Source organism: Gorilla gorilla, chromosome 2, assembly GCF_029281585.2.
Source record: "Gorilla gorilla gorilla isolate KB3781 chromosome 2, NHGRI_mGorGor1-v2.1_pri, whole genome shotgun sequence".
Lineage (NCBI taxonomy): Eukaryota > Metazoa > Chordata > Mammalia > Primates > Hominidae > Gorilla > Gorilla gorilla.
Genome location: NC_086017.1, coordinates 140,256,537 through 140,265,533, shown reverse-complemented (window position 1 = coordinate 140,265,533; position 8,997 = coordinate 140,256,537). Strand labels below are relative to the sequence as shown.

The window sequence follows — 8,997 nt, the reverse complement described above, 5'->3', positions numbered from 1 at the left end:
CGGGTTCACGCCATTCTCCTGCCTCAGCCTCCCGAGTAGCTAGGATTACAGGCGCCCGCCACCATGCCAGGCTAATTTTGTTTATTTTTAGTAGAGACAGGGTTTCACCATGTTAGCCAGGATGGTCTCGATCTCCTGACCTCGTGATCTGCCTGTCTCAGCCTCCCAAAGTGTTGGGATTACATGAGTGAGCCACCGCGCATGGCCTAGGCCTTTTATTATTATTTTTCATGTCTGGTAGGTAATGTGCTGACATCATAACAAGGTTTGAGAAAAGAAGTTCTCACTCACACAAGAATGAGAAAAGCCAATCATCACACTTATAAACTACAAAAGGCTCCTAATTTTCTTTGCAGTTTTAGAGAAAAATTTTTGGTTATGATCGTGAATTAGTTATATATAGCCAGGAAAATCAATAAAGCTATTTCCATTTTTTAAAGAAGGGAAAAAGTTGGGCTAGATAATTTGTGTGGTTATGATCTGTATATATATACAACTGTTCGGAGAAGGACACCAGAAGGAAATACTGCAATGGCGAGCCCCATTGTTCCCTCCGTGACTTCACGCTGGTGTGTTTACTTTCTAAGAATGTATCTTTTCCAGAGGTAGAAAAGAGAAAAGCTGGGATGCTTAGACTAACTGTGTGTTAATAGTGACTGTCTTTGGCTAAAGGAGCTTACAGAGATTGCTGTATTACTTAAAACAAAATTATTACTATCCATTGTGGTAAAACATACATGGCATGGGCTGGGCATGGTGGCTCAAGCCTGTAATCCCAGCACTTTGGGAGACAAAGGCGGGTGGATCACTTGAGGTCAGGAGTTCAAGACCAGCCTCGTCAATATGGCAAAACCCCATCTCTACTAAAAAAATCCAAAAATTAGCTGGGCAAGGTGGCGCATGCCTGTAATCCCAGCTACTCAGGGGGCAGAAGAATCGCTTGAACCCAGGACGCAGAGGCTGCAGTGAGCCAAGATCGGCCTGGGCAGCAAAGCGAAACCCTGTCTCAAGAATAAACCCCCAAAACAAACCATACATGGCATAGTATTTATGAGAGAACATAGTATTTTGAGAGAAGCACACCTCACTCACACAAGAGCAAGAAAAGCCAATCATCACACTTTTAAACTACAAAAGGCTCCTAATTTTCCTAATTTTAAGCATCCATAAAATCCGTAAAGTGGAGAGTGCAGGGACCTTAGGCACATTCACACTGCTGTGCCACCATGAACACCATCCATCTCAGAATGCTTCCGTCTTCCCAAACTGAAACTCTGTCCCCACCAAACTCCCTGTGTGCCCTCTCCCCCAGCCTTGGTGGCCACCACCCACTTTCTGTCTTGGAATGTGACCACTCTAGGGCCCCCAGGCCATATTGATTCCTTTTCTGGGCATGCTCATAAACTTCTGTCTTGGTGCAACGAAGTTGGGCAAGAGCTGAAGGAGGAGGCTCGGTCCTGACTGAGAACCTTGCAGGGGTAAAACAGCACCTGCACAGCTGGGTGGGGGTCCAGGCAGTGCTGACCCAGTGTCCATGGGACTCCAGGAAAGAAAGCAGGGCTTTGCCCCCTGCCTAGGAGACGACAGGAGATTTTAACTAAATACATTTTGTAGGTTGGGCGCGGTGGCTCACGCCTGTAATCCCAGCACTTTGGGAGGCCGAGGCAGGTGGGTCACGAGGTCAGGAGATCGAGACCATCCTGGCTAACATGGTGAAACCCCGTCTCTACTAAATATACAAAAAATTAGATGGGCGTTGTGGCACATGCCTATAATCCCAGCTACTCGGGAGGCTGAGGCAGGAGAATGGCGTGAACCCAGGAGGCGGAGCTTGCAGTGAGCCGAGATCGAACCACTGCACTCCAGCCTGAGCGACAGAGCGAGACTCCGACTCAAAAAATAAATAAATAAATACATACATACATTTTAGGATCATTTTCCTTCCCTGTTATTATAACATGGGAAATCCACAGGGATTTTCTATTTTGCCACCGTTGTATCGGTCTTCTCTTTTCCTTCGGTCTAGGGCAAGCTTGTCCAACATGTGCCCCAGGATGGCTTTGAATGCTGCCCAACACAAATTTGTAAATGTTCTTAAAACATTATGAGGATTTTTGCAATTTTTTTTTAGCTCATCAGCTATCATTAGTGCTAGTGTATTTTTTTTTCTGTTTATGGTGTGAGATATAAATTAAATTTTATTTTTTCCAACTTGAAAGTCAATTGTATACCTGCCTTTTATTGTATCCTATTTTTAAATTACAATTTCTTTCTTTTTTTCTTTTTTAGAGACAATCATTCTGTCACTCAGGCTGGAGTGCAGTGCTGTGATCATAGCTCACTGCAGCGTCCACCTTTTGGGCTCAAGTGATCCTTCCATCTCAGCTTCTCAAGTAACTGGCACTACAAGTGTGTGCCACCTACCCAGCTAATTTTCTTATTTTTATTTTTTGTAGAGATGGGGTCTTGCTATGTTGCCCAGGCTGGCCTTAAACTCCAGGGCTCAAGCGATCCTCCCTCTTCGGCTCCCCAAAGTGGTGGGATTACAGGCTTGAGCCACCACACCCAGCTAAAATTATAATTTCTAATTGTCTAAAAATGCAATAGATTTTTGTGCATCGATCTAATATTAAGTAACATTTCCAAAATCCCCTACTAATTAGTGTTAGTGTATTTTATGTGTGGCCCAAGACAATTCTTCTTCCAATGTGGTGCAGGGAAGCCAAAAGATTGGACACCCCTGGTCTAGCATAAAATTCCAGAAAGGTTGGTTTCTAGAGCCCAAGTCTGCTCAGCCTGCACCTGCCTGAGACCCCAGACGAGGGGCAGTTGGCCAGCAGGGGTCTGCCCCAAGATCCCTTCCCAAAGGTCAGTGTCTGTGTTGGGGGGTGAGGGTATTGTCAAAAAATAAACCCCCACCAGCTGCTGCCTCCCGTTTGTTTGCTTGGTTTTTACTGCTCCTTGTTGAGCAGGGCTAACTCACAGGCAGAGCGCCCAGAATCGCTGCGCCTACAGCTTTTGAGAAGCCCTGTCTGGTGGAGGACACATTCTGGTCCACTCCAGCGGACGCCACGCGGTGGTGTCTTAATCACTAAGAAGGTCAAATCCATAGCCTATTTGTCATCCTAGCTTGTTTCCAAGAATCCCTAAAGTTTAAGAATCAAAGACCCCAGGTGGGTGAACAAGGAGGAAGGTAGGGGGCAGAGGCAGAGCACTTGGCCTCAAAGCAGCTGTATTCATCTGAGAACGCCACGCAGCCATCAGGCATCCTTTCTGTGAATTTTGTTTCCATGCTTAATACAGATTTTTTTGGGTTGACCAGCAGTTCCTAAGTTGAGTGCCTGTGAGCAACCATGAGAAGAGGACTTACAAGACTGGCATGGAGGCCAGACTGCTTGGGTCCAAATCTCACCTCTGCTATTTACCTTTCTGTGCCTCAGTTTCCCCATCTGTAAAATGGAGAGGAGGAAGGTGAGGTGAGAAGGGTGTTCACTGCCCACACCAAGAGGTAGCTCTGAAGCCGGCCCAACTGCCCCACAGAACTGATGTTCATGGTTTCTTTGAATAAACATAGAAATTGATCCTCCCAGTCTTAAAACTTGAGAAAGTTACATTTGTCTTATTTGAGTTCCTCTCTTAGGAAAGCAACTATCAGGCCTCCCAGATAGTGTCAAGGAGTTGAAACTCACCACATCATCTGCACAATGAGAGGCTAGACCTCTCACCCATCATGAGTGCCTAACTGACCACCTGCTTCCTGTTGACCTCCCTAATTCCTGTTTTCCCACACATGGTTACGTTTCTTCTCTGTTATATGACCTCTAGTTTTAGTCCGTCAAGGGAGATGGATTTGAGACTGATCTCCCATCTCTGACTACAGCACACAATTAAAGCCTTCTTCCCAGGCGATACTTGTTGTCTTATTGGCTTTCTGTGCAGTGAGCAACGGGACCTAGATCTAGACCCTGGTGTTGCAGTAACAGTTCTGAGGTTTATACACCTTCCTAAGGGTGAGGGACTTGGTGCAGTGCTTGGTACTTAAATGTCCCCTGCATACGTGACCCCTTGGTGATCTTTTCCTCTCCACAGCTTGCTCCTCATCTGAACAACAAATTCAGAATTTCCCTAAACTAGCTATAAAGGAAAACATTAGAATTCATGACATGGAACGTGGGCACTCAAGCTGACACATGGTGGATGTGCAACAGATAGAAGGGCAGAGCTCACAGCGGGGAGGGCACACAGGAGGTGGAAAAACCCACAGGAAGCTTACTCTGAGCCTTCAGGGACCCCGCCAGCAATATGTCCTTGACGGACATAACATTTTTAGTTACTAAAATAGAAGGAAACTTGATAAAACTGTGAGCACCCCATGCCAGCAGAGTGACCACGAGGCTGTTCCATGCTTTCAGGGATGGGGACGTTCTGAGCCCATGAGAGGTCCTCTGGGAATTCACCAGAAGGAAATAATTTGGGGAGGGTGGTATGCTGGCCAGCGACAGTACTGTCTGTGAAGGCACGAAGAAAACAGGCCCACAGCCTGTGTCCGGAGTTCGTTCCTTCCAGTGGGTTCTTGGTCGTGCTGACTTCAAGAATGAAGCCACAGACCTTGGTGGTGAGTGTTAACAGCTCTTAAAGGTGGCACGGACCCAAAGAGGGAGCAGCAGCAAGATTTACTGCGAAGAGCAAAAGAACAAAGTTTGCAGTGTGGAAGGGGACCCGAGCAGGTTGTCACTGCTGACTGGGGTGGCCAGCTTTTTATTCCCTTATTTGTCCCTGCCCACATCCTGCTGATTGGTCCATTTTACAGAGTGCTGATTGGTGTGTTTACATCCTTTAGCTAGACACAGAGCGCTGATTGGTGCATTTTTACAGAGTGCTGATTGGTGCATTTACAATCCTTTGTTTTTATGGGGTGCTGATTGGTGCATTTACAATCCTTTGTTTTTATGGGGTGCTGATTGGTGCATTTACAATCATTTAGCTAGACCCAGAGCGCTGATGGGTGCGTTTTTACAGAGTGCTGATTGGTGCATTTACAATCCTTCAGCTAGACAGAAAAGTTCTCCAAGTCCCCACTTGACCCAGGAAGTCCAGCTGGCTTCACTTCTCAAACCCACAAGAGGCTAGTGTAGGGTGGTGCCCATGAGCTGCCACAGAGCAAGGACACGAATTTGGGAAATACATATTGCATGTCCTCCTACAGAATGGCAAAACAGCAAAGTTTTAGAGCTTGTTGTGTATCAGAATTCAGACAATGCAAGCCTCAATGCCCAGCCATGGGTTTCTTAGTCTAGAGCAGTGGTTTTCAAACTTTTTGCTCTCAGGACCCATTCTTAAAAATTCTGGAGCACCATAGAGAGCTTTTTATGGGTTATATCTACCAATAGTTACAGTGTGTGAAAATAAGGGGAGACAGTTTAAACATACTTAATGTGTCACTTTGTTTACAATCATAATGATAAAGCTTAAGGATGTTAATGAAAATAAAATACTTTAATAAAAACAAAGCTGGGCATAGTGGTGTGTGCCTGTAGTCCCAGCTACTTCAGAGGCAGAGGTGAGAGGTGACAGCCTGCTGGCAGCCCTCACAGACCTCGCTCGCTCTGGGCGCCTCCTCGGCCTTGGTGCCCACTCTGGCCGCGCTTGAGGAGCCCTTCAGCCCGCCGCTACACTATGGGAGCCCCGGCCAGCCCCTTTCTGGGCTGGCCAAGGCAGGAGCCGGCTCCCTCAGCTTGCGGTGAGGTGTGGAGGGAGAGGCGGGGGCGGGAACCGGGGCTGCGCGCCGCGCTTGCCCGCCAGCGCAAGTTCCGGGTGGGCGTGGGCTCGGCGGCCCCGCTCTCGGAGCCGCGAGTCCCGAGCAGTGAGGGGCTTAGCACCTGGGCCAGCAGCTGCTGTGCTTGATTTCTCGCCGGGCCTTAACTGCCTCCCCGCAGGGCAGGGCCCAGGACCTGCAGCCCGCCATGCCTGAGCCTTCCCTCCTCAACCACTCCCCGCCGGCCCCAGTGGGCTCCTGCGCGGCCCCAGCCTCCCCGTCAAGGGCCGCCCCCTGCTCCAGGGCACCCAGTTCCCATTGACCACCTAAGGGCTGAGGAGTGCGTTCCCATTGACCACCCAAGGGCTGAGGAGTGCGGGCGCACAGCACGGGACTGGCAGGCAGCTCCACCTGGGCCCTGGTGCGGGATCCACTGGGTGAAGCCAGCTGGGCTCCTGAGTCTGGTGGGGACTTGGAGAATCTTTATGTTTAGCTAAGGGATTGTAACTACACCAATCAGCACTCTGTAGCTCAAGGTTTGTAAACACACCAATCAGCACCCTGTGTCTAGCTCAGGGTTTGTGAATGCCCAGTCGACACTCTGTATCTAGCTACTCTGGTGGTGACTTGGAGAACTTTTGTGTCCACACTCTATCTAGCTACCCTGGTGGGGACTTGGAGAACTTTTGTGTCTAGCTCAGGGGTTGTAAACCCACCAATCAGCACCCTGTCAAAACGGGCCAATCAGCTCTCTGTAAAATGGACCAATCAGCAGGATGTGGGTGGGGCCAGATTAGAGAATAAAAGCAGGCTGCCCACGCCAGCGGTGGCAAACTGGTTTGGTCCCCTTCCACACTGTTGGCGGTTTGTTCTTTTGCTGTTTGCAATAAATCTTGCTGTTGTTCGCTCTTTGGAGCCACACTACCTTTATGAGCTGTAACACTCACCGCGAAGGTCTGCAGCTTCACTCCTGAGCCAGCGAGACCACGACCTCACCAGAAGGAAGAAACTCGGAACACATCCGAACATCAGAAGGAACAAACTATGGACGTGCCGCCTTTAAGAACTGTAACACTCACTGCGAGGGTCCGCAGCTTCATTCTTGAAGTCGGTGAGACCAAGAACCCACCAATTCTGGAGACAAGAGGATTGCTTAAGCCCAGAAGTTTGAGTACAGCTTGGGAAACATAGTGAGACCCTGTCTCAAAAAGAATAGATATGTTCCAAAACAAAATAGTGAGAAGTGTGCCATTGTTCTATATTTTTTGCAAATCTTTTAAACGTCTGACGTAATAGGTAGCTGGATGCCGTGTCTGTGTCTGCAGACACACTGCTGTGATGTCACAAATCATGTGGCCTCTGGAAAATTCTCTTTTATTTCAAGAGGGATTTTAATTTCAGAAAACCACAGTGGAAAAGGCTGATAATGGCCTACAGTATGAAAATAGTTTTGAATATGTGGACCTCTCTAAAAGAGTTTCAGGGAACCTCCTCTCCCCAGCGGTCTCTGGAGCTCTGCTTTGAGGACCAGTGCCCTAGAGAAATAGCCGCACAGGTGCATAGGGCTGCACACGGCAGCTTGTTTGTAAAGGAGAATGCTGGAGCAATTGCGCCAGAGGACACAGAGACCAAGAGAGACTACGCAGCAGCCACGGAGAGAGAAGGGCCTATGTGGCTAACACGCACAGGTGAGAAAGGCCAGTTTCAGAAGAATCCAAAAGTATGATACATTTACATAAAAACCTGCCATAAGACCAGCATATTTTCTATGGGCATATATGCGTATCGCAGAAGCAGACCACCTGCAGAATTGGGGGAGAGATGTACTATTTTAATTTTTTCTAAAAGCAATATATTTAACTGATGGCTGTGCAATTTAATTTGTTTTTTTTTTTTCTTTTTGAGAGGGAGTCTCACTCTATCACCATGCTGGAGTGAAGTGGTGCAATCTCAGCTCACTGTAACCTCCACCTCCCGGGTTCAAGTGATTCTTCTGCCTCAGCCTCCTGAGTAGCTGAGATTACAGGTGCGTGCCGCCATGCCAGCTAATTTTTGTATTTTTTGTAGAGACGAGGTTTCGCCAGGTTGGCCTTGAACTCCTGACTTCAAGTGATCCACCTGCCTTTGCCTCCCAAAGTGCTGGGATTACAGGCGCAAGCCACTGCGCCTGGCCTTGCAATTAAATATTAATGAAGGAAGTAATACAGTCTAGCTTTCCTGTCTGAATTTGATCCACTGTTTTAGAGATCCATCCAAGAAAGTAACACTTTCCCAAGATTTTGAGACATTTCTCAAAACCTGGAGTAGAAGTCCTCACTGCTTATTACCCAGAGGATTGAAAATGAGAACTGCAGCCCTAGAGCCGGTTAGAAAGCTAACAATTAGAGGCCCAGGTGCTGCTGAGTCCCAGTGGACTTTCCACACCACCAGTCACCCTCCCAGCATGGGCCAAGCTGAGCCAGGACAGAGCTTCCACCTTCCGCTCACTTCCATTTCTAGCCAGTCCGAGTCCCAAAACCTTGAAAATAGGGAAGCCGACAGTGCAGCCTTCAGTCTATGGCCAGAGGCCTGAGAGCCCCTGGCAAGCCACTGATGTAGGTCCAAGAGTCCAAACGCTGAAGAACTTGGAGTCTGACATTTGAGGGCAGGAAGCATCCAGCAGGGGAGAAAGATGAAAGCCGGAAGACTCAGCAAGTGTAGTCCTTCCATGTTCTTCAGCCTGCTTTTATTCTAGCGGAGCTGGCAGCGGGTTAGATGGTGCCCATCTAGATTGAGGGTGTGTCTGCCTCTCCCAGTCCTCCGACTCAAATGTTAATCTCTTTTGGTAACACCCTCACAGACACACCCAGGAGCAATAGTTTACATCCTTCAACCCAATCAAGTTGACAATCAATATTAACCATCACAGCCGCTGACTGGGATCTGGACAGCAAATGTGCAAGCATGATCTATGCCCCTCAGGGCTAGCCATGGGCATCGTGCAGTCCTCTTTGTCCTCTGCTCTCCCTCTGGCCAGGGGCATGCAGAAGAGGGGAAGGACAGTTTCAGAAGCTGGGGAAGACAGTTTCTAGAAAGACAGACTTGCCACCTGTGCCCAGTGCAGCACTATTAGCTGGCAGGCTTGAGCTCCACTTCCATAATAGGCACTGTAGCATGTTGTCTTGTATGTTGAGAGTGGATTCTGTGTTACAGCAGAGAAGGAGGCCTCCCAGTGAGCAGGTGGCCAGCAGAGAGGCCCGTGA

The 8,997-nt window shown here is 48.4% G+C and overlaps 1 non-coding gene across 1 annotated transcript; it reads right to left on the bottom strand.

Annotated features, from left to right (window-relative positions):
* Positions 1-231: 231 nt before the first annotated feature.
* LOC115934237 (small nucleolar RNA U13) lies at positions 232-339 on the bottom strand. Its single transcript, XR_004070057.1, has one exon. It is a non-coding gene; the product is annotated as a small nucleolar RNA U13 (small nucleolar RNA).
* Between the last annotated feature and the right edge of the window lie 8,658 nt (positions 340-8,997).